The sequence below is a fragment of the Lycorma delicatula genome, chromosome 8 (assembly GCF_047948215.1).
Source record: "Lycorma delicatula isolate Av1 chromosome 8, ASM4794821v1, whole genome shotgun sequence".
Lineage (NCBI taxonomy): Eukaryota > Metazoa > Arthropoda > Insecta > Hemiptera > Fulgoridae > Lycorma > Lycorma delicatula.
Window position 1 is genome coordinate 21,216,105 of NC_134462.1, and position 21,730 is coordinate 21,237,834.

At 29.1% G+C, this 21,730-nt stretch overlaps 1 protein-coding gene and 1 long non-coding RNA gene across 6 annotated transcripts in view; one reads left to right on the forward strand and one right to left on the reverse strand.

The window, feature by feature from the left end:
- Nucleotides 1–477: 477 nt before the first annotated feature.
- LOC142329335 (uncharacterized) lies at nucleotides 478–20,801 on the reverse strand. Of its 2 annotated transcripts, none has more exons than XR_012757471.1 (4): nucleotides 20,706–20,801; nucleotides 16,705–16,884; nucleotides 11,335–11,579; nucleotides 478–1,040 (listed from the first exon to the last, which is right to left on the reverse strand). It is a non-coding gene; the product is annotated as an uncharacterized LOC142329335 (long non-coding RNA). The 2 variants fall into 2 exon arrangements; XR_012757470.1 differs by having other exon boundaries at nucleotides 20,721–20,797.
- LOC142329334 (uncharacterized) overlaps nucleotides 16,064–21,730 on the forward strand; it is a 76,899-nt gene continuing 71,232 nt past the window's right edge. For 3 of the 4 annotated variants that reach the window (XM_075373819.1, XM_075373823.1, XM_075373821.1), the window contains exon 1: nucleotides 16,064–16,538. The gene's annotated coding sequence lies outside the window, so the exon portion shown is untranslated. Of the gene's footprint in view, nucleotides 16,539–18,739; nucleotides 18,899–21,730 lie in introns of all 4 variants that reach the window. The other variant, XM_075373820.1, reaches the window with a different exon arrangement.

The window sequence follows — 21,730 nt, forward strand, 5'->3', positions numbered from 1 at the left end:
TTCTAGAGAAGTACCTTATGAAAAAAAATCATCCATTTCACATAGTAACAAAAAGACCATGACCAATTATGCTATCCATAATAATTATTAACATTATTAACATCATTAATAATAATAATAATAATAATAATAATAATAATAATAATAATGAGGAAAATAATAATCATATTGTCCTTTGTCAACAATTTTCAACTTCACTTGAATATAATATTTTATTCTTCTCACTTGCTATTATTTTACTAATACAGTAACATGTTTTGAACAAAAGAAAAAATTAAAGCATGAAAAACTAAGAGACACTGTGAGTTACCAATAGACAAAAACACAGGATAAGAAAGATATATATATAGAGAGAGAGAAATAAAAAAAATAAAATGATTAAACAACTAATCTATAATTCCATGTGATAGTCTCAATAAAATTAGATTAAGTATATTTAGATAATGTAATAGCTATGAATGACAATGTGTCAATAAACATAATTATGTTGCTGTAGAAAGTTGGATTAGAAAATTGTTTAATTTTAAAAATGGATTGTAATCTTTGGCCATTAAATCCAAGAATTAATCAATCAGCAAGTTAGTTGCTATACTAATACACAACAAACCTTATCTTTCATTGTTTTATTTTTCTGCATCTTTATGGGAGATATATGTTCCAAGAAATGTCTCTGATAAAAAGAGTACATTTCTGTGATAAAATACAGAGTACATCTACTCTATTTTGGAACTGTAATAAACAGTATTGCAGCAGGCAAAATTATCCTGAGTATAACAAAAATTTTAATAATACATATTTACAGACATACTTCAAATCAGGAGCTGCAAAATTTCTATACTTTGAGCTTGAAACATTAAGATCTCATCTGTAAGAAATTGTAGCTATATACAATGCTGTATGAGATCTAGGTTGTTTTTCCAGATTTATTATAATCTTCTTGTCTTCAACTGTGTTAAAGGTGGAGGTGGTTGAAAATCATGTAGTTTTGATCTAATGCCCTTGCATGCTTTACCTGTATTCCTTATACCTCTTTCCTTCACCTAAAACACATCAATATTAAAAAACCCATAAATAATTTACATAATAAAACATTTCAAGAACAATGAAAAACATTTGTATGCAACATTATTAATCAGTAATTATTAATTAAAGATTGCTAACAAACAGAAATGATTAATGTTATCCAATACATTTGCCACTTTGCTTTTTTTAACCAGTATTCATTTATGCAATCAAGACAAACTGTTTGATCCCTATTTCATGAAAACTTGTACAGCTTGTTATGCTGAAGGTAAAAACCAACAAAAAAGTCAAGAATCATATAAGAAAATTATCCTCCAACCATATTTGGGTAAAGTAACACAAACAATTCACAGTAAATGTTTCAACAAGCCTTTTTTATATGGCATTATCAGTCAGTGACTGGTTTGATATATTCATTCCTTTCTCTTCTCCTAGTGCTTTAAATTGACATATTTACTAACCCTCAATTACTTCATTTACATAACTGAAAGTTTCATCTTCCTCTATATTTTTTACATTCTACAAATTCTTGTTTCAGGAGTAGGTGAAATTTTGCAATATAGAATACCCACATAAAATCAAGTTCTGATATGTTGTGTTCATTTTCTAGATTAGTACATGCGAAAGCATTTTCTATCACTAGATTAACTAGCATAAAGAAAGGTATGCCCAGAAAGAGTATTGGACAGCTGTATTGTTTGGAGAGAGTGGTATGGTAATAATACCACTTTTATTATTAGTATTGTACACTAATTAAGCAAAGATCAAGCAATATATGAATAATGTTTTAATACAACATTAACAAGGAAAAAATAAAAAAAAAACATAGACGCAGTTATCTTTCTTATAAATCTGATAATTAAAAACATTTATTCTTTATTTATTATTTTCCTAGTAACTATATATTTTAAATTTAAATAAATTAAGACATATTAAATGATCAATAAATATTTCTTAACTGGTTCGGCACATCTGATAACCGATGAGTATTTTATTCATTAAAATTGTTAATTAGCAGGGCTAAATTGGAGCGGGTGGTGTGGCGGCTGGGATCGTCTCCTACAGGGGTCAGGATGTCAAAAACACATTTAAGTTGCCAAATTTTGTAACACTATATATATGGTTATATATCCGTATATATATATATGCTTTCTTCTTTTTTTTTAATAAATATACTCCGTATATAAATAGATATGAAATCCACACACACACACACACACACACACACACACACACACACACACACTAACGCCCGCGCGGAATGAGATATTTTAATGAAATATATTGAGCATGTGTACATGTAGCTAACAAAAATTTGAACATTTTACCTTTAAAAATTCCACAATGGCGGCAATTTAAAATGTTTTAATTGTTAATAGGTTAGTAAATATTACTTTTATCGAATTACGTTTTATTATATAATATGTAAAGCCTTTTATTCTGAACAAAATGATTCCTGATTTGTTCAAATCAGGATATATATATATATATTCCCTACCGGATAAAAACAGCGTATTTTTACCACAGAAAGGAGTATATTAATTTATTATTACACAAAATCTTTTGTAATTTTTTGTTATGAGTGTGACGCTTGTAAAGCACCAAAAGATCAAGAGATATCAATTAAGAGTTGCTTTCCCTGAGAGTAGCAATGTTCATAACAGTATTCTACAGCCACTTCCTACAGTGATCATAGTAAAGATATTATTATATCACTTGCAGCGCTAAATAGACATTGCTTGTCTACAATATTTGTATTAATTCATCTTACATATACGCAATACTAATTATACAAAGTGATTCAGAAAGAAAAGGAAATAATTTGGAAACTGATTCTAGACCTTGAAATAAGGAAAAAAGTTCATACAAACATATGTTCAAAAACGATTTGTTATCCAGTTACGGCTAGTGAAATATTTCCTCCCTGATTTCAATTCCCCCGGTGAAATGAGATCATACTAAAATTTTTAAAGTATGATATAAGGGGTAAAAGAGCCCAGCAGAGATGCAACGTGAAGGGCAGCCATCGAAGAAGTAGATGAAGATCTTCTCCTTCAGGGGGCGCATTGCTCCCTCCAAAACTAGGGCCCCTTTGTGGCGTATTCCTGCTAGCCTATGAAACACTAGCACCGAAAGGACTTCAGCGGACGGTCTGAAGGGGAATTAAGTCGGGGGCACAGGTTTTAAAAGCCTAGCCTCCCGCGGTTGGACCCAGAAATGGGTATGAGAACGCTGGTCCAAACGGATATGGAATGCTAATCATAAATCCGTCCATAAAATATAATAAAACTTAAAACTTAGACCCTTCATTAAAATAAACCCTTAAACACGCCCGATTACAGAATCATACAGCAGCAAGGGACAGGCTCTGCGATTCGAAGGGAGAATTTGCGAAACTCCCGCCACTTTTGCATTCCATTCCATTCCATATAAGGGGTAAATTTGATGGTTTCTTAAGTTTTATGATTTGGAAAATCGAATAAAACAGGTTCTAGAACAATATCTTCCGTAGTTTTCATAACATCCAATATAAAAAATTCTGTGATGAAAAACATGTTTTTTTTTAGATTCTAAGTACAATAACTTTATTAAACGACTTACAAATGCTAAATTTTATTTTCAAAACTTGGAGAGAATTTAATTCTGAGAAAATTCATGTAATAATAAGTCTACGAAAAACAGAAACTTAAATTTTATTATTAAAAAAAACAGAACAAAACTTAGTAGAAAAATGTTATGAATTTGTAAATATTAAGAGTTAAATAAATTTAGACCTTTAAAAAATTAGGTTGGCAATACTAACTGTATGCTTTGAGAATAATTAGAATACTACTCATTGTTATCAAAAAATTTGGTTACGTGTTAATAATAAACATTAGGCTGTTTAGTTTTTATTGACATAATACTGATTGTGTTTAATTATTTTTCAGAATGAAGTTATATAAAGTGTTTTTATGTTTGTTTCGCTTTAAACTGTACCTACATTTTTCCAATTGAATCTGAATTTAATAAGGTGAAATTCTGTTTTGAATTTTTTGTTTTGTAAAATGCGGGTTTTATTCACTCATGCAGAGTATGCTGGTAAGATTTTTGTGTTCGGCTTTTGCGATGAAAGTGCTCCAGCCACGATAGAAGAATACCGACGTAGCTATCCTGGACTCGTAGTTCCAAACCGTAAAGTATTTTGTAGAATTTTTAATATTCGTAAGAATGGTACACATCCAAGCGCTCTTGTTTCATTGGAACTCAACCGGTATATGGTGATGAAAGGGAAAACATTCTTTAAGTGGTACAGTTTAGCCTACAACGAGTACGCGAAGAATTTTTACACGACTCAAAATTCCACAAAGTTCAATATGGGGGAAATTACATGTTCACGGACTGCGACCTTATCATGTACAGAAAGTTCAACGCCTCCAGTTTGGTGACCATGCCAGACGACTGCAGTTTTGTCAACGAGTTAACAATAATTAACACTTAATTCTGTTCATACTATTTTCAGACGAAACTACTTTTATACGTAATGGCATAAACAACATACAGAATTCACATCGATGGTCTGAAGAAAATCCACATGCTGTATTTGAATCAATTTTTCAGCAACGATTTTTGGTGAACGTTTGGTGTGGCATGATCGAGAACCAATTAATAGGTCCTTTCATAGAAAAACAACGTGTCACCAGAAGAAATTATCTGGAATTTTAAACAATGAATTTGTTTAAGCGCAGCGTTTGAAAATTTCTCATTGCCATATATCGATAACAAACGTTTTGGACATATATTTGGTTGAACGTTTCTCCGTAATTCAGTCAACTCTACAGTCAGTTCCCAAATTATTTCCCTTTCCTTCTGAATCATTCTGTATATAAATAGTTATTTATTTTTTAAAGTTGAATAATTATTTAATCCGCATCATAAAAAAATTTTATCCGTTCTCATAACAACTTGGTAAAAATTACGAATATTTGGGTGTTATGGTGACAAAGAATTGGAAGAGCGCAATGGAAATAAAAGGAAGAATAGCGATGGCAAAGGAAGCCATCACTAAAAAGACGAATTTACAATGTAATAAAAGTCTGGATTTAGATTTATGGAAGAGGTAGCCAACTGCTATGTATAAAGTGTCTTGTATGTGAGTGAAGCATGGACGATAAGGAACGGGAGAAGGATTTAGTCTTTTGGCTGTGGATATGCAATAGGATGGAAAAAATAAGACGGACGGATAAAGTGAGGAATGAGAAAGCAATGAACAGGATTAAAGAAGAAATATCACTTATGCAGGAAGTACATAAAAAAAGAGGAAACTGGTTAAAGGGAGTGGTGTCTTGACAATTACACCGGAAGGGTCAATTGAGAAGCGAGGAGAGAGGTTACTATGAGAGAGAAGAGAGGAAACGAGAAAGAAGAAGGATGAAGTTATCTATTAACTTCATCCGGTGAAGATTGCAATTTACTTGGGGATGAAGAAGAAGGCTTGGGATAGAAATAGATGAAAGTAATAATGGCGTAAGGGACCTGTCGCCAGGCAGAACATTAGACAAAAGATTTGGTTTGTCTCTCTCCAAACGAATATTAAATCAGCTTACTTTTAATAATCAGCTGCAATAAAAATCAAATAAAGTTAAAAATAATAATTATAATTATTTTTACAAAACTGAAAAAAAAACACTAGATTATCCCACATCATCAGTTCATAATTGCTAAAAACTATACAGTAAAAAATCTATTAATTAGAAAATATTTTTAAACGGAATTTCTATCATATTTTAACAATCCGAACTGCAACAAAAATAAAAGTTTTATAAAAAATAAATACTAGATTTTTCGAGATTAATTTTAAGAGCTGATGATGAGAGCACGAAATCGTTTCTAATTAATATAAATAAAGGCTTTTGTTCCTTTTATTTGAACAATATTTAATTATAATATAAATTTATTTATTTTTAAAAAATCAAAAAGCAAGGTTATAAATAATAATAATATACATTTTTTACATTCATAGTGTTAACAAATTAATTATCTAGATACTATCTTTTTAAATAAATATAGATGGTATTTTAGGATAACATTGAAGTGCTTTTACAATGAATTCAATTTCAGATTCATGACATCGAGTGTCATCTGTCTCGTCCGTTTCTAAATTGACAAACACAGTCGGTAAGTATAATTTAGCTGACATTTAGCCTACACTTCGAATTCGAATTCATGATTACATAATAATACAGATCATGTTTCCTTTAGAGACATTTCTGTACTGTGTATCTAGTAAATTATTTATCTTATTACAACTAAAAACTATCTCATACGATTGTAATTTTTTTTAAATTATAAGTTGTAATTTATTCAATTATTACAAGGAAACTCAATTTTGATACATTACTGTCTTAATTTATTAACGATGACACACTATCTTATGTTTTACGTTTTCTTAGGCCCGTCCATTTACTTTCATGTATTCGAATTCAGCTATTCACGCCAATTACCGTAAAGCAGATGGTTATTTTTTTACGGTAATTTAGATATATAATATGATATATCTTTGTCTATTACAAAAAGAATATCGTATCCGGGCCAGAAACTCCCCCCCCCAAAAAAAAAACACGTTATGAAATATTTCAAACCCTATTTTTCGATCGAGTCGCACAAATGAGAAGTTGTCTTGGTCATAAAATATAATGGTTCTTTTAAGTTTCTTTTTTCAACATTTTTTATAAGCATTAATATTATTTTTTACCTTATGTAAAAAATAGAGATTAATTCAAAAATTAATTAAGAGAAATTTAAGAAACAGAGACATATTTTAAACAAATCAATTTAAGATTTTCTTATGTTATAAGATGGAATGTTTGCATTAACTAGACAACGGTTTTTGGCGCTTTAAAACATGAATGTATTTGGTAAATTAAAACAGGAATACCTCACCATACAATTTTTTCCCTACCGAGCTTCAACAGTACTGTCAACAAACGGTCGGTACAGACAAGCTTAAAATTTATAATTATTTGCAAAGATTTTATCAGCTAATTAAATAATTTACACAAAAAAATGTTCTAAATAATACTATACTTGGGTGGATTTAAACTATTTTTTTTTTTTTAAATCACTAAAATAAACACACATATGAGGGATATAAATGCAAAAACCAACTTTTTCTACGTTTTTTAACAATCTCTACTACTGTAAACTTATCTAATAATAATATAGCGTCTTTAACCCACCGGGTTGGTCTAGTGGTGAACGCGTCTTCCCAAATCACTTGATTTGGACGTCGAGAGTTCCAGCGTTCAATTCCTAGTAGAGGCAGTTACTTTTATACAGATTTGAATACTAGATCGTGAATACCGGTGTTATTTGGTGGTTGAGTTTCAATTAACCACACATCTCAGGGATGGTCAAACTGAGAATTTACAAGACTTCACTTCATTTACATTCATACATATCATCCTTTGAAGTAATATCTAAACGGTAATTCCCGGAGGCTAAACAGAAAAAAAAATATAGCGCCTTTGTATAATACAGTAGTATTATTTAATTAGAAAAAAAACCAAATAAATGAAATGTTTTACATTTCATTTATGCTGTTAAGATTACATTTTTGCTGTTTAATACAAAACCTGAAGATGGAAGTCATCTTAGTTTGAATACATTGCTCATCTCTAAATTTACAACAAATTGCATTCTAAATGTTCTAGAATATTTTTGTATTTTGAAAACATTATAGAATTTATTAATATAACACTAATAGAAAAGAAAGAAAAATTGACCAGAAGAATATTTTAATAATTTTTAAAGATTTGGTAGTGTTAATGTAGCATCTTCTGATTTTAAAGCATACAGTTGGCAGAAAACAGCAAAACAAAATCTAAAATATAATTTTGGCACTTTAAATTTAAATTGTGTAAAGCTTATGAATTTGACATGAAATATACAAAATGTATTTGTAGGAGGTGAGTCTCTGTAACGCTCTAATATTGGAAAGAGTTTCAAATATTCAGCCTTTTCTTCATGCAACAGACAATTCAATTAAAAAAGAAAAAAAATGTATATTTATGCTCATTATTGGCTGCACACTTTAGTTCTTTTTCCTTTTTTTTAAAAGGTGGAGGAACCCCATTTACGGGCGCCGAAACAGTATCGGACTCGCTAACATGTTCCGCAAGATAGTAAAAAAGGCGTATGTATTCCTGCGCACTACCGACTAAACCTCCACCCCTGGTGAGCCGTCCCTCCTGGAAATAGCATTACTTCAGAAGAGGGGGGGGGGGAAGCGCCCACACACACACACACACACATTCAGACAACAAGCAAATAGCAAGACACATACACACACAAAAACAGATCCACAAGTAACTAAAAAAACCAGCACAAAACAACACCAAACACACTTGAACCAAACATACCAACACGAATACACCAACCGCGCACACACAAACAACTCTCGCAACACTCAAGCTTACCATACACATAGTTACATGCCAACAGCTCTAGCTCGGAAGTGGGGAAAGCCCCCGGGACCCCAGCCGGTGGAGTGACCACGGCTTTATTCCATCCAGCCGACCCCTACAAGATCGGGGGACCCTCTAGACACTCGTCCGCAGCCCTGCCCTGCAATTTCTGAAAAATGGCAACGAGAGACAAAAATTGATTCTGAAAATAAAATTATACAAATGATATAGACAGATGTGAACAGCAAAAAGAAAATGAAGAATTGAAAATTTAAATGAAATAAATTTATGTTTGTCGTTATCAATCAATTTAAAGTAATTTACCAAACTTACAGCCTTTTTTTCTCTCAATATAAAACAATTTTATAAACATATAATGTCATTATAATCAATATATTTTTAATAAAATCCATAATAACAAATTATTATTGTTTGTTGTGATAAGATTGAGAGATTTTATCACTTAATTAGACAAAAGTGGTGTAAAATCAGACATTTCCACCATTAGAAGTAAACTTCGATATTACACCTGTGTTTTAAGAAAACGAAATACAGCTGTTCAAAATAACAATTGTATTTGGAATTTCAACAATAGTGATTTAATTAAAGAAAAACACCTTTGCAACTATTCAATTTATAAAACAGAATATATTAATTTTGTGTGTTTACTGTAAAATCATTTCGAAGTCAGTTATCGACTTCTATATCTATACTACTCAATCTATAAAACAGAATATATATTTTTTTGTGCTTACTCTTAAATCACTTAGAAGTCAGTTATCGACTTTTGTATCTACACCCCTTGAATACTTTATTTAACTCTCAGAGTTACTGTGCAAACTGTTTATTTAATAAACGGTATTGAAAAAAGGATGCAATCACACTAGGAATACGCTAAAAATAAATCCTCTAACGGATCGCTAGTAATCTCACACTTGAGTTTTAACTAATTCACAGTAATTGCCAATAACGAACGGTCGACTTATAAGAATGATCACTAAGTCCGCCTCTAGTTAAAATGATGCAGGTTACGTGGGGGCTGGAAAAGCTCAAAATGTTTTTTTTAAAATTAAACAAACGGCTTCTCAAAAATATTGTCGATGAACAGATAGATACGATGCTGTATAAGATGTAGATTAATCACGGTTTCACTTAACTGGACTTGTTAATTCGCACAATACCAAATCGGATGATTGAAAATCTTTACCACATGTTTGAGTGGCCACTTCACGATGAGAAAATCGGTGTATGCTGTTTCTCGTTACGGTATTTTTGACCGGACTGTCAATACAGAATTGTATCGTACAATTTTCGAAGAATTCTACGCCCAGTTAAAAATTCGTGAAAAAGAGTACGGCTTCTTCCAACAAGACAGTGCAACATCAAACGATTCACAATCAAGCATTCGTGTGGCTTTTTCAGAAGAATGAACTATCAGCAGAGGATGATGGCCTCCGCATTCCTAGATTTGCCTCTTTTTTTTCCTTCGGGGCTATTTGAAGGATAGCGTTTATGAATAAAATCCCACACTATCAATAAAATGAAAGCGAATATTCAACAAGAAATTTACGGCATTTACAACAATTTTTTACGTCTAGTGATTTTCAATACGATCACTCGACTACAAGATTGTATCACTACGCTGGGCGCTCACTTCGAAAATCTTTTGTAAGAAATACAGTAAAAATGTAAATTTTACTAACGAATGTACAGAATTTAATTTACGTTTTCATTTATCCATGTCATATATAAAATCTTACATATCACAACTGTGTTTGTTCTGTAGCGGTTAGGTTTTAAGTTGCTCACCCCGTGGCAGTGATACATTTATCGTTTATAATTACGTTTAACCCGTTGGATTACAATGTCAATCTGATCGTGGAACGTAAGGAGGTGTGCTGAAATTCGAGGAAAAGTTATAAAATGTGCGGCAATAAAGGAGTTCAAATACTTTTATAATTTTTACTATAAACTTAAGTTTTTCACTTCTTCCAATCATTTTAATTACTTAATTTAATTTGATTAACAAAAAATATACTCCTATTTAGTTTTAAAAAATAATAAAAGATATAATTTAAAGAAATAAACCGAAATAATAAAAACAGCTTAAAATGCTGCGTCTGACGGGACAAACCTATAACAATGCAATCATAAATCGCTTAACTGACAACGGACTTGATTACTCAACAAGTCTGTTAGAAAACCACTCAATAGCGTTCACAGCTTTGTTTCTTGGTAAATGCGTCAACATTTCCACGTATTGTAGAGCGACTGTATAATAAAATACCGACTTATCAATTCGACAAACGCTTCAGTCTGTGTGCGTGTCAGTGACTTAATTCGTACTTGTAATCGAGCCCAAGCAGTCTACCTCAACTTAACTAAAGATGATTAACCAGAAAACGCCTCTGACTGATTCATTTCCCTCAAGTGGAAAAAAGGTACATCGTAAATAATGTTATTATTATTTACTTGTACATTAATGGGTAGTACTCGTCTTTTACATTAAATTGTAAACTATAGATTACACAAAAATATACAAATAAATAAATATTTCATTCTGATCTTTACATAATAATACATTATATAGAACACATCAGGAATGAGGAGATACGCTAGTTCACGGATGACAAAAAGAGGAACTTCCCTAGAATTTTTCTTGATAGATGGAGAGAAAACACGAGTAAAACCTTGATCAGAGTAACATAAAAACTACCCAATTAATTATAAAATAAAATATAAACATGTGAACATACCAAAAATATTCAAAATAGTTACAAAATAAAACACGATGAAATAAATGCAGTAAATACTTTTTGCCACTAATCACATACAATATGAAAGAAAACAATTTGCAAAAATTTACCATAGAAACTACGATCTCAATAATTGGCTGAAAATTATAACCTGTTATAACAAGGTAATCAATTTTTCAACATGTTGCCAGGAAAGAAGTAGGTACCTTGTTGTTGGTTTTTCGTATGTTTAACTGATGTTATAGTGCTTTGTTTACGTTTTTTCAGTGCTGGAGACTTAAAACCCATATTTTTAACAAGAATGGACGAATTCAGACCTAATACATTGAGTTGTAACATTATATCCCAACGTAACCTAAAAAAAAAAAAAAACACATTTTTAATCATAACTTCAATACCAGTGGACCAATTTTTATTCAACTTGAAATAAATTACTTGTCATTTAAAGGGCCTCCTAATGATGTGTCACAAGCTACATCATTTTAAAAAAACAAGTTCTTAACTTTTGAAAATTTAGAAAACATTTAAGGGCGAAATTGTGTGTTGGTAATTTAACAAATAATTTTCACAGTTTTAATCCACAGATTACGATTATTTCAAATGGTTTAAGAAATAAATCATGTAATTTTATAGTTATTTTTGTTGGACTGAAATTTAAAAAAGTACTACCTCAAATGGTTTTTCGCACCTACCGAGCGAAGGGGTGGGCGGATTTTAATTTTCTTTTAACCAAAATTCATTATTTTTTTCGGGTTGTCAATTAATGTAATTAAATGTTACCATTGTCGTTTAAGATTTTTGAGTTGGGATAGATGTAGCGGAAAGGGTGGGTTCCACCCCTTTGAAAATAAATTTTCAAAGGAAGGTTGCTTTCGAGAATGGTATACTCGTACATGCCTGTAAACAGAAATACGATAGGACTGATAGCTGTTAAATAATAAATGTGGTAACTTTCAAATCATCACCGGTATTAAATGTACATAAACGTTATTTAAAAGTATATATATATATATATATATATATATATATACTACATACAAAACTGTCACTCAGACGCTCTTTAATTTATCCTTTATTAGTAATTATCCTAGATTAAAGAGCAATATTTTTTTTTTGGCAGTCGTTTTTTAATTTTTAATATTTAACTCTTGTCTATTTTATATATTGTAGCGGCTGAAAAAGTAGGAACAAAATAAAAATTGTACAAAAACCATAAAATTAAACGATTAATTTTCAAGAAAATATGAAATAAAATCGAATTCTACCACGCATCCATGCACATGCTTATTAATTAAAATAATTAATCAACACCATGCGTTGTGAAAATAACGCTACATCTACTCTGTATAAGTATTTTTTTTTTTTTTTTTTTTTTTTTTAGAAAATTATTACAAGTCATTTCAGTTCTAGATAAGGTTATTATCAAATAATTAGATCAGTAAAATAAATAAATAACTCATTTCAATGAATTTTTCGTAACGTCTTAACACGAATCAAAAAAAAGTTGTAGTAATAATAATAATAATAATATAACGCTCGGTAGCGCTTATCAAAAATGAAAGTGAAATATTTTAGAATGTACAAAGAATTTTAATGGAAGTAAAGCATTCTTTCTACTCTACAATTTATTTCCATCAAATAGAATATTATTTAACTGTTAAATTATATTTTATAACGGAATTATTTACAATAATTTTCTTTTAAATCGTTATTTCAACTTCGTCAGTTCGATTTCATCAATTTGTTAACTTATTTCATGATCGATTAAAAACAAAACTTGATATAAATTAATAATTTCCGGATAATTTTCAGATACACGAAAAACTTATTCCTAAGTTTAACTGACAACGGGATTTTTCACAAACTGTTTTTTTTTTTTTTAACTACCATAAAATTAATAACTACCATACAACAATAATTTGCCCAAAGCCTTATATGCAAGCGAGTGTTCAGGAAAGTTTAATGTAAAAAATCTTTTAAAAGAAGAAAGATTTAAGATTAAAGATTTTAAGGAAGATTTTTGGACACAAAGAGCAGAGGAAGATTATAGGCTAAAAACTACCAAAAAAATAAGAAAAGATTTCTTTACCATGAAATGCAAAAACGTTTCTCGTCATATGTTTTTTTCGACATGTTTTCGTATTTCACATCCCCCAGACCCCAAAATCAGGTTTTTTGTCATATTTATAGAATGAGTGACAATATACTTACAAAAAAATTATTTTAATTTTTACAGAAATAGAAAAACAAAAATGAATAGCACGGGGAAGTAAACTAAGACCTAGAAAAATTAAATAAAAATTAGAAAAATAACGGAAAAAAGAGTTTCGAAAAACAATTGAGGGTTTCAAACTAGATGAAAAGGAAAAACTAAAGAACAGCTCCAGAAAATTTACAGAAGAGCAAAAAAAAACACTCTCGTAAAGAATTTAAAAGTACTGGAAACAACGAAAAGAAGGTTTTGAAATCCTTTTTGGTACACGCTGTATTTTCTTATCAAAATTCGGGGGCATTCTTTTTGAAAAATCTATAGTAATGTACATAAATAAATTAAAGCACAATTTTTGTTTTTTTTGTTTTTTTTTGTTTTTTTTTTATCATGTTTGGGCCTTCTAAAAACCACGCGAATACTATTTCTTGTTTTCTTTCTTATTTCCTTCATCACTTTACTGTGGTTTCCTCTTCGTTCTTTAAACCATCGATGTCTCTGAACTTTCTGTTCTACCGCAGGGTACTGTTTGCGTTGGGTACTATTTCTTTAAATTTCTTTTTATCAAGGTAGTCTTTTTTGATATTTTCTATTTCTTCAATAATTTTTTTTTTGTTTAATATTTCCACCTGAACTTTTGAGATGCCAAAATTTATCGATAAGATTTTTGTTTAATCATTCTGGGACCATTCGAATCATGTGACTCAGGAACCTTAATCTTCTCTTTGGAATAGCTATTTCTGAATCCTCTTTAATTGTTATACATTTCATTGTTTGATTTTTTCTACATCCTTCTTTTGTCTTATTTGGTCTACGTATTTCCCAAAATTCTTCTTTTTACTTTTATTATGTTTTCTATTTTAGTCATATTTGCTGTCTCAATTCCACACTATTATTGGTTTTATCACTCACTGTTTTATACTGTCTCTGTTTCGCATTCATTGAAAAATTCTTTTTGTTATAGACTTTTCACAAACTAATTTTTCTGTTTTCTAATACTATTTTAATAACAGCCTTTAACATTCTACGAAAAAAATTATTTTTTATCTAAAAGATATTTTAAAAACATATCTGCAGTTAACATTTTTTCATGATTTTTTTTGTCTATTTCTGAACGCAGAACCCAATTTTAGATAAACCCAAATAGAGAATATTAGAAACAATTGTAGCTATTAGAATTGAATACTGACTAGCAGTTGTTTTTTTTCTTTTTAATCATTCTGGAATTACTTCTTTCTACTGTAATCTGATGGAGTAGATTTATTTTGTAGCTCGAATTCAGAAAAATTATTTATTTTTGAATTCATGATATCTTTATTCTTTACACATAAAATGGTGTCGTACAATTATGAATTTGACATTATCATTATTTTGTAAACAGTTCTATTTTTAAAAAAGATATTTTATTGAGTATAATTTTTCAAACAACTTTTTTTGGTGTACAAAATTTTCTGGGTTTTTGTATTTTAAAGGTCAATAATTAAAAAAATCCCTTTTAAGACGGAGGTAGATTTCACCGGTGCTAAGTAGGGTATAAAAAATATTTCCACCTTAAAGTTAAGAAAAACTTTAAATTTACTCAATAAGACAATGGTTGCATGTGAAAAAAGTTTCACATATTTAGCATACGACAAGTCCAATCTTCTTACAATTCCAGAAATATTTTGGTCATCCCTTGCCGTAAGCGTCGATCATATCAAAAATTGTTTCAGACAAAGGTTTTACGTAATGTTTAGAGGACTAGCGATCATTTTAAACCGATTCGATACTGCGCCTATTAAGTGAGGTATGATTCTTTTTTGTCTTCGAAATCCCATTTTTTCAATTCCCTGGGCCAATGGTTGGTGATATAAAATAAATTTACTTCGATACGTTTTAGGCCCTTATCCAAAGAATAGTAATAACTTTAAACGAATTCGATATTTTACTTAATAAAAAAGTTATAGCGATATTTTGTTTTTTTCGAAAAAGCCTCCCCATTTCCGGCTTTGATCCTTAACGAACTCGACCGAGATTTTCGGTCGTTATATTTTATGTATCAATTTGAAACTGATTGGCGGAAAGCTACGGCAGCTATCGTGTCCACAAGAAAGTGAAATAATTATATATATAAACTTTTGAACCGACAGTGATTTTGGGGTCTGGGGGATGTGAAACACGAAAACATGTCGAAATTTTCCTGAATTCGAATCAAATTACCCATTACAATAGGAAGTTTTCTTATGAAATCTACCTAAAAGGCGTTCAAAGTTTAAAAGGCTAATGTTAATCGCTATTAGTGATAGGGTAGTATGTGCACAAAAGGGCTGTTGACAGGCGGCGGTACACTGTCATGTCGTCCAAGCAGTTGTAATTTGTATATTCAGTATTGTTATTTCATTCATTTGTAGTAGGAAAATAAGCAAGAATATTACGTCACCGTTTTGCACCGTGTCCTTTTACGACCTTTTACTAGTATTATTGTGATTATTGTTTATAATTACAATTAAATGAATGAGTAATAAATACTGTATGTAATTAATAAGTATACGGTACTTTTTCCTAAAGGGGAAAATTTTTAAACGATAGGGAATTTTTAATCTGTTATACTGAATGTTGTGAGCGGGATCAGCATCACTGCATTACTGAGGGTTCTGCAGTGATAAGGGATAGCTCGCTGCGCGGACCGCTTGCGTAGTATGGGCTGGTTTGTGTGGTAATTTATTATTTATTATACGATTAATCCGAACTGCTTTATTAATTGAAAAAAGAAACGATCAGGTCAATCGATACTTGATTTAACATGTTTTATACTCATGTAATTAAATTATTGTTTTTTATTATTTCTATCTGTCCTGATAGAACCTGCCGCGGCGGCCGCTATCGGTGAACGTTATTTTCTGTGGCACAGTGACATAGTGTTGTGTCCCTGTGTTTTTGTGTGTGTGATAACATGTTACTACATAGTTTGAAAGTGGCTGACACCTACCAGTGCCGATTTACTGAAAATTATTTTTATTATTCATAATAATTGATATAGTATATGCCACTCTTCCGTTATTTTTTTGGCATTAACTCCTACTGAAAATAATTAGTTTACTACAAATCAACGATCCGTATTTACAAGTAAGTTAAAACATTAAAAGACCACTATACTTAGTTATTAATAATGTTTTTAAACTGCAGGATAAATGATGAAAAAAAAGTGTAACAAAAAATTATGACAAATTTAATATTATATTCTAATTAAAGTTTGCTAACAATTAAATATATAAAACAGCACAACACTTACAATACTGTATCCTCCTCCTATAATTTGACCACATGTTACTGTAAATATCGAAGCTATGTATGTCTGCAACCAAAAATTATTCTGTGGATTGTCCATTCGCTTCTTTATTTACAATCTAGATAGTTACCATATGTATTTAGAAGTCAGACACTCTTCTTTACATATCCAATCAACTGTAACCTGTAATCCAGAATTTGAAATCAACAAGATAAAATATAACATTTTCACTGTATTCATAGATGGAAATAGTAGTAAACTTTATAATGTCAAGAGATTATTGAAATTTATTTTAAAATAAGTAAAAATTAATAAAAGATAAAGATAACTTTAATGTAAGGGAAATGAAAATGAAAGTAATACTAGTTATAAACTCATTTAATGTTGTAGGATGTAAGCTTAAATTTAACAATTAATAATGTAAGCATGGTATTAAAACACCAATTATTTTTTTCATTAAAAAAATATAAAGGCAGTTAAATCAGTGGAACAAATATGAATTTTAAATTCTAGAATAATTTCAACTTTGCAACTTTTTGATGAGTAAAATGCTTATGAATTCAATGTAGGCCTAAAAACATTTCGTTTAACTTAAATTGTGTGTACTAAAAACAAATTATTCAGTAAACCATTACAATATTTGTTGCAATTAGTTGGATTATTGTAATGGTATTTCATTTTATTTTTTTTATTTATTTTTTTTTTCTAAAATAAATCACTTACTTGGGAAAAAGTGTTAACTTCTGACTACTTTTATATTTTTTACACTGTATATTTCTCTTATTCCCTTTTTCTTTACCAATAAATATTCTTTCTTATTTTTGATTATTTTTATTGAGATTTTCCAATACATTTGATACTTGCACTAACTAGGCCTATTTTCCTTATAGAATATAAAACAGTAGTTTTGTAGTTGTATGATTTCAATTAACATTCAAATAAAACAAAATAAATTATACTGCTTTAGAATTCTTTTAAAGGAATAGTTATGTTGATAAAAACTGAATAACAATTTTGCTTTTCACTTAAAAATCACTAAATTAGGTAAACCAACATTATCTTCAATATGACTAACCTAAAAACAGGCTATCCAACTACTAAATTGAAGCTGGTCAAAAAACCTGTTATGAAAACATTGTAATCACAAGAAAAAATTCATATAAAATATAAATTAAAAAATTAATCGCAACACATAACATGTTTTTCAAACAACTGTGTTATCGAATAAATCATATAAAAGAAAAACCCAGTTTACAAGATGTTTAATTTTACACTTTAAGTCAGAATTCTGCCGAACTTAAAACCATCGGACCATGATAGTCACATTACCAATTTAAATTCAGTATTTTGTAAAATATAACATACATATCACTACTATTTGGTGTAATAATACACCAAAAGAAATAGGCTTAAAAGAAGGGGCCTTACTGTTCTTCCACTGTAATTTTTAATAAATTGCTGAACAATTTGTAAAGACTTCTTACCAATTTATTTAAAATACAATTAATAAATTTTCTTTTTACAGAAACAATATTATTCAGTTGAATTTTTAAATAATACTAATTAAAATTTTTAAAAAAGTCTACAATTTTCTGGATCCCATTCAACATAAATATAAAAATGTACTCAAATAATTTTCATTAATGCCTTCTAAATTGTGAATTATTTTTTACATTTAGCATCATCATACTACTTACCTTAATAATATTTCATGCATTTATATTTTAAATGAACAATATGGACACTTTCATTACATTATTTTTTTGTATTTTATATATTAATTTTGTATTTTACATATTAATTTTGTGCTTGATGAATTTTTTACCATGATTTCCCTTGATCGATCCAGGCAAATGCTGTGGCAGTTCCTTTTTTTATCAATGGAGAAGCATATCTACCAATCATTTTGTTAACAGAATAAAAGATTTATTTATTAATTTTTTTTATAAATTATTTAAAACTATGAACTTTTTAAATGACAACTGAATCCGATTAAATAAATACAATCTTTTCAGTGATAACATTTTATTATTTTCAGTTGCTCTTGTGGCCACCTTCAGAGGCTCATGCTGTTATTCTCAACCTCTGTGTCAGTTTATGTTTCTGTTAATTGTTTATTGAAGTTAGACAAACACATATTTAGAATATAATAAAAACATTGCTACATATATATGATGTAATGTTCGGTATTTGAATTGTACGTATTCATTTAGTTTTTATTTATTTCTTAATATTGAAAATGTATTCCTTATTTTGATATGTTAGTTATGTTAAGTTCCATACCATTAATGATTGATTGTAAGGAATTACGTCACTTAAAAAGTCACTACCAAAAATGTCATATTTACATTCAAGGATTTCAAGCATCCAATTCAAGGCTTATTATGTAATTCGATTAGTGAAATGGAATTTCCTTAACTCTAGAGCGAATCTGTAATGCAGGTGATGTTCATCCCTATAATACCTTCATTCTGTTCTCTAAAGGGACTAGCTGCATAGTGAAAACAATATTACTCTCAAAGAAACAGACTCCAGTTGGTACCTCTTGTAATTAAAGTGATTCACATGCATCACAGTCATATAAAAAACTGGAATAGAAAATCAATTTGTCAGCTGCATCTGTGAGATAGTACATAAAAATATTAATGCCAGGTTACAAGGAGGATTTTAAGTGTTCACTGTATCTTTGATTGATGTTGCATCCTGTTTGAACAATTTATAACAATGTGGAACTGAAGTAGTTCAGTTAATGCAGATGTCGAACTGGTAGCATCTCTATCTTTCATCCGGAGATCCTGAGTTTGAATCTCAGTCAGGTATGGCATTTTTCAAATACTTCAAAATTCTATTTCCATATTCCATCCACAAACTCCAACCTTATGTGACAATATCATCAAGCCAAAAAAAAAAAATACATTCTACTGGCATTATGTCAGTTTGGTAATTGTGTATTTGTTTTGTTTCATTCTCTGATGACCAAACTATATGAAAATTAAATTAAAGCAATAACTACATGTTTCTAGTAATTACTATTAACAAGTATTATTTGTAGAATAAATAGTATATTGAAGTTAATGCAGTAAAAACACATGTGCAAAATGTTTTAGAGAAGTTGAATACTAAATATTATTACTGTAATTTGTCTTATTTTGTCATATATTATGATACATATACATACATAATATATATACATATATTATGGTATGGAATTATTCAGAAAACGATCTCATCATGTTCTAATTAACTAAAAATTTAAGAATTCAGAAAAGGGCTACATCTGTTTAAAATGAATCAAATAAATATGGTGTAATGAGAAAGAGTAATCTAGAAAGGGCTTTTGCATCACTAGGTTTAATTACATATTCTAAGTTTATGTATAAATGAAACTGTTGTGAAAGAATAATCTTTATCCTTACAGATTGATAGTGTTTCTGCCTTTCATTTGACAGGTCCTAGGTTCAAATCCCAGTCAGAATTAGCACATTTTTCACATGCTATGAAACTATGCTATGAAGCATCTCTTATTAGCAGCTGTAACTGGGCAATTAGACTGTCCCTTATTCATATATATATATATAGTTTTCAAGCCTAATGATATTAAAATCTTTGATCTATATCAGCTTTCAAGCATGCAATTGTTCATGATATGATAATAACACAATAAAAATATGTGTATATTTTTTTATACAAGGTTATGCATAATTTTATTTGTTTTAGTTCAGTGTTGTTTTTCTTGTGTGAATTATAAAATGGAATGACTTTCTTGTATAAAGGAATAATTACCAAATAAAAGAATAAAAAAAATATATCAAACATGAATCATCTCAAAATAGAGAATAAAAAACTGCCTTCCTCTACAAAAATAATTAAAGGAAAAAATAACTGCTGGTGCTGTATAATTTTTGTTTCTTAAAGTAGATTGAAAAGTTGAATTTTTTCTCACATAAATACATTATTCAGATAGAGCATTATACATTAATATATTAATTATACAGATACATTACATTGAGATACATTACACTATTATATTGATCCAGGAATGGTAATGTGCTATTAACTGGTAATAAAATAGAACTGCTCTAAATACTGGATTGTTATAGCATAATGATACATAACTGACTCCAATCTGATATTCAGATGTTATTTTTATATTAAAATATTTTTAAAATAGTAGGAAAACTTTGACCTGGACATTTGCCAAGAAAAATTGTGAGAAAACCTTGAAAAAATTAATAAATAAAAAAAGTACTTTGTATTAAAGTATAAACAAATTGTATACAAAATAATAGAAATGCAACTAAATGAAGATAATAAAGAAATAAATTTGTTAAAAAAATGAAATCAATATTTTAAAGATATTGTTAAAAAATATTAGTTTAAGTTAAATAAATATATAGAAAATATATGATTATTTAGTTAAGAGTGATTTCAAATAATCATTTGCTCAATAACATTGTTTTTTTATGAAATTAAATCCTTTAATGTAATATTTAAATAAATTGATCAGATGTGTTGTGTAATAATTCAAAATTGAAATGTCATAGTGTCTTTTTACTAAAAATGTACATCAGTTTACAAACAAATGCCTTAATATGCTTTAGTTGCCATTTTAATAAATTAATTACCAAGTCATTTTAAAGAATCTTCCCATAAATTCATTTAAAATACAATTAAATTTTTAAATACTGATTAAAAAATTTTAAAAAAAATATTGTTTTTTTTCATCCTACTCCATGTGTACATAAATTTGTGCTCAAATAATTCTTATCTTCTAAATTATGGATTATTTTGTAGTTATTTTTTTTGTTTATTATCTTCATGAATGATTTAACACTATTATATGTATTTATATTTTAAATAATTAATATGAATCTTAACCGCATCTCTTTTTTATATTTTATAATTAACTGTGATATTTTAGTGGTCTTAGTCAAGATTTTATCACAATTTACCTTGATCCATCTAAGAAAGTACTGGAGTAGTTCTTTCTTTTATCCATGGAGTAGAATATCTACCCACTTGATTTGAT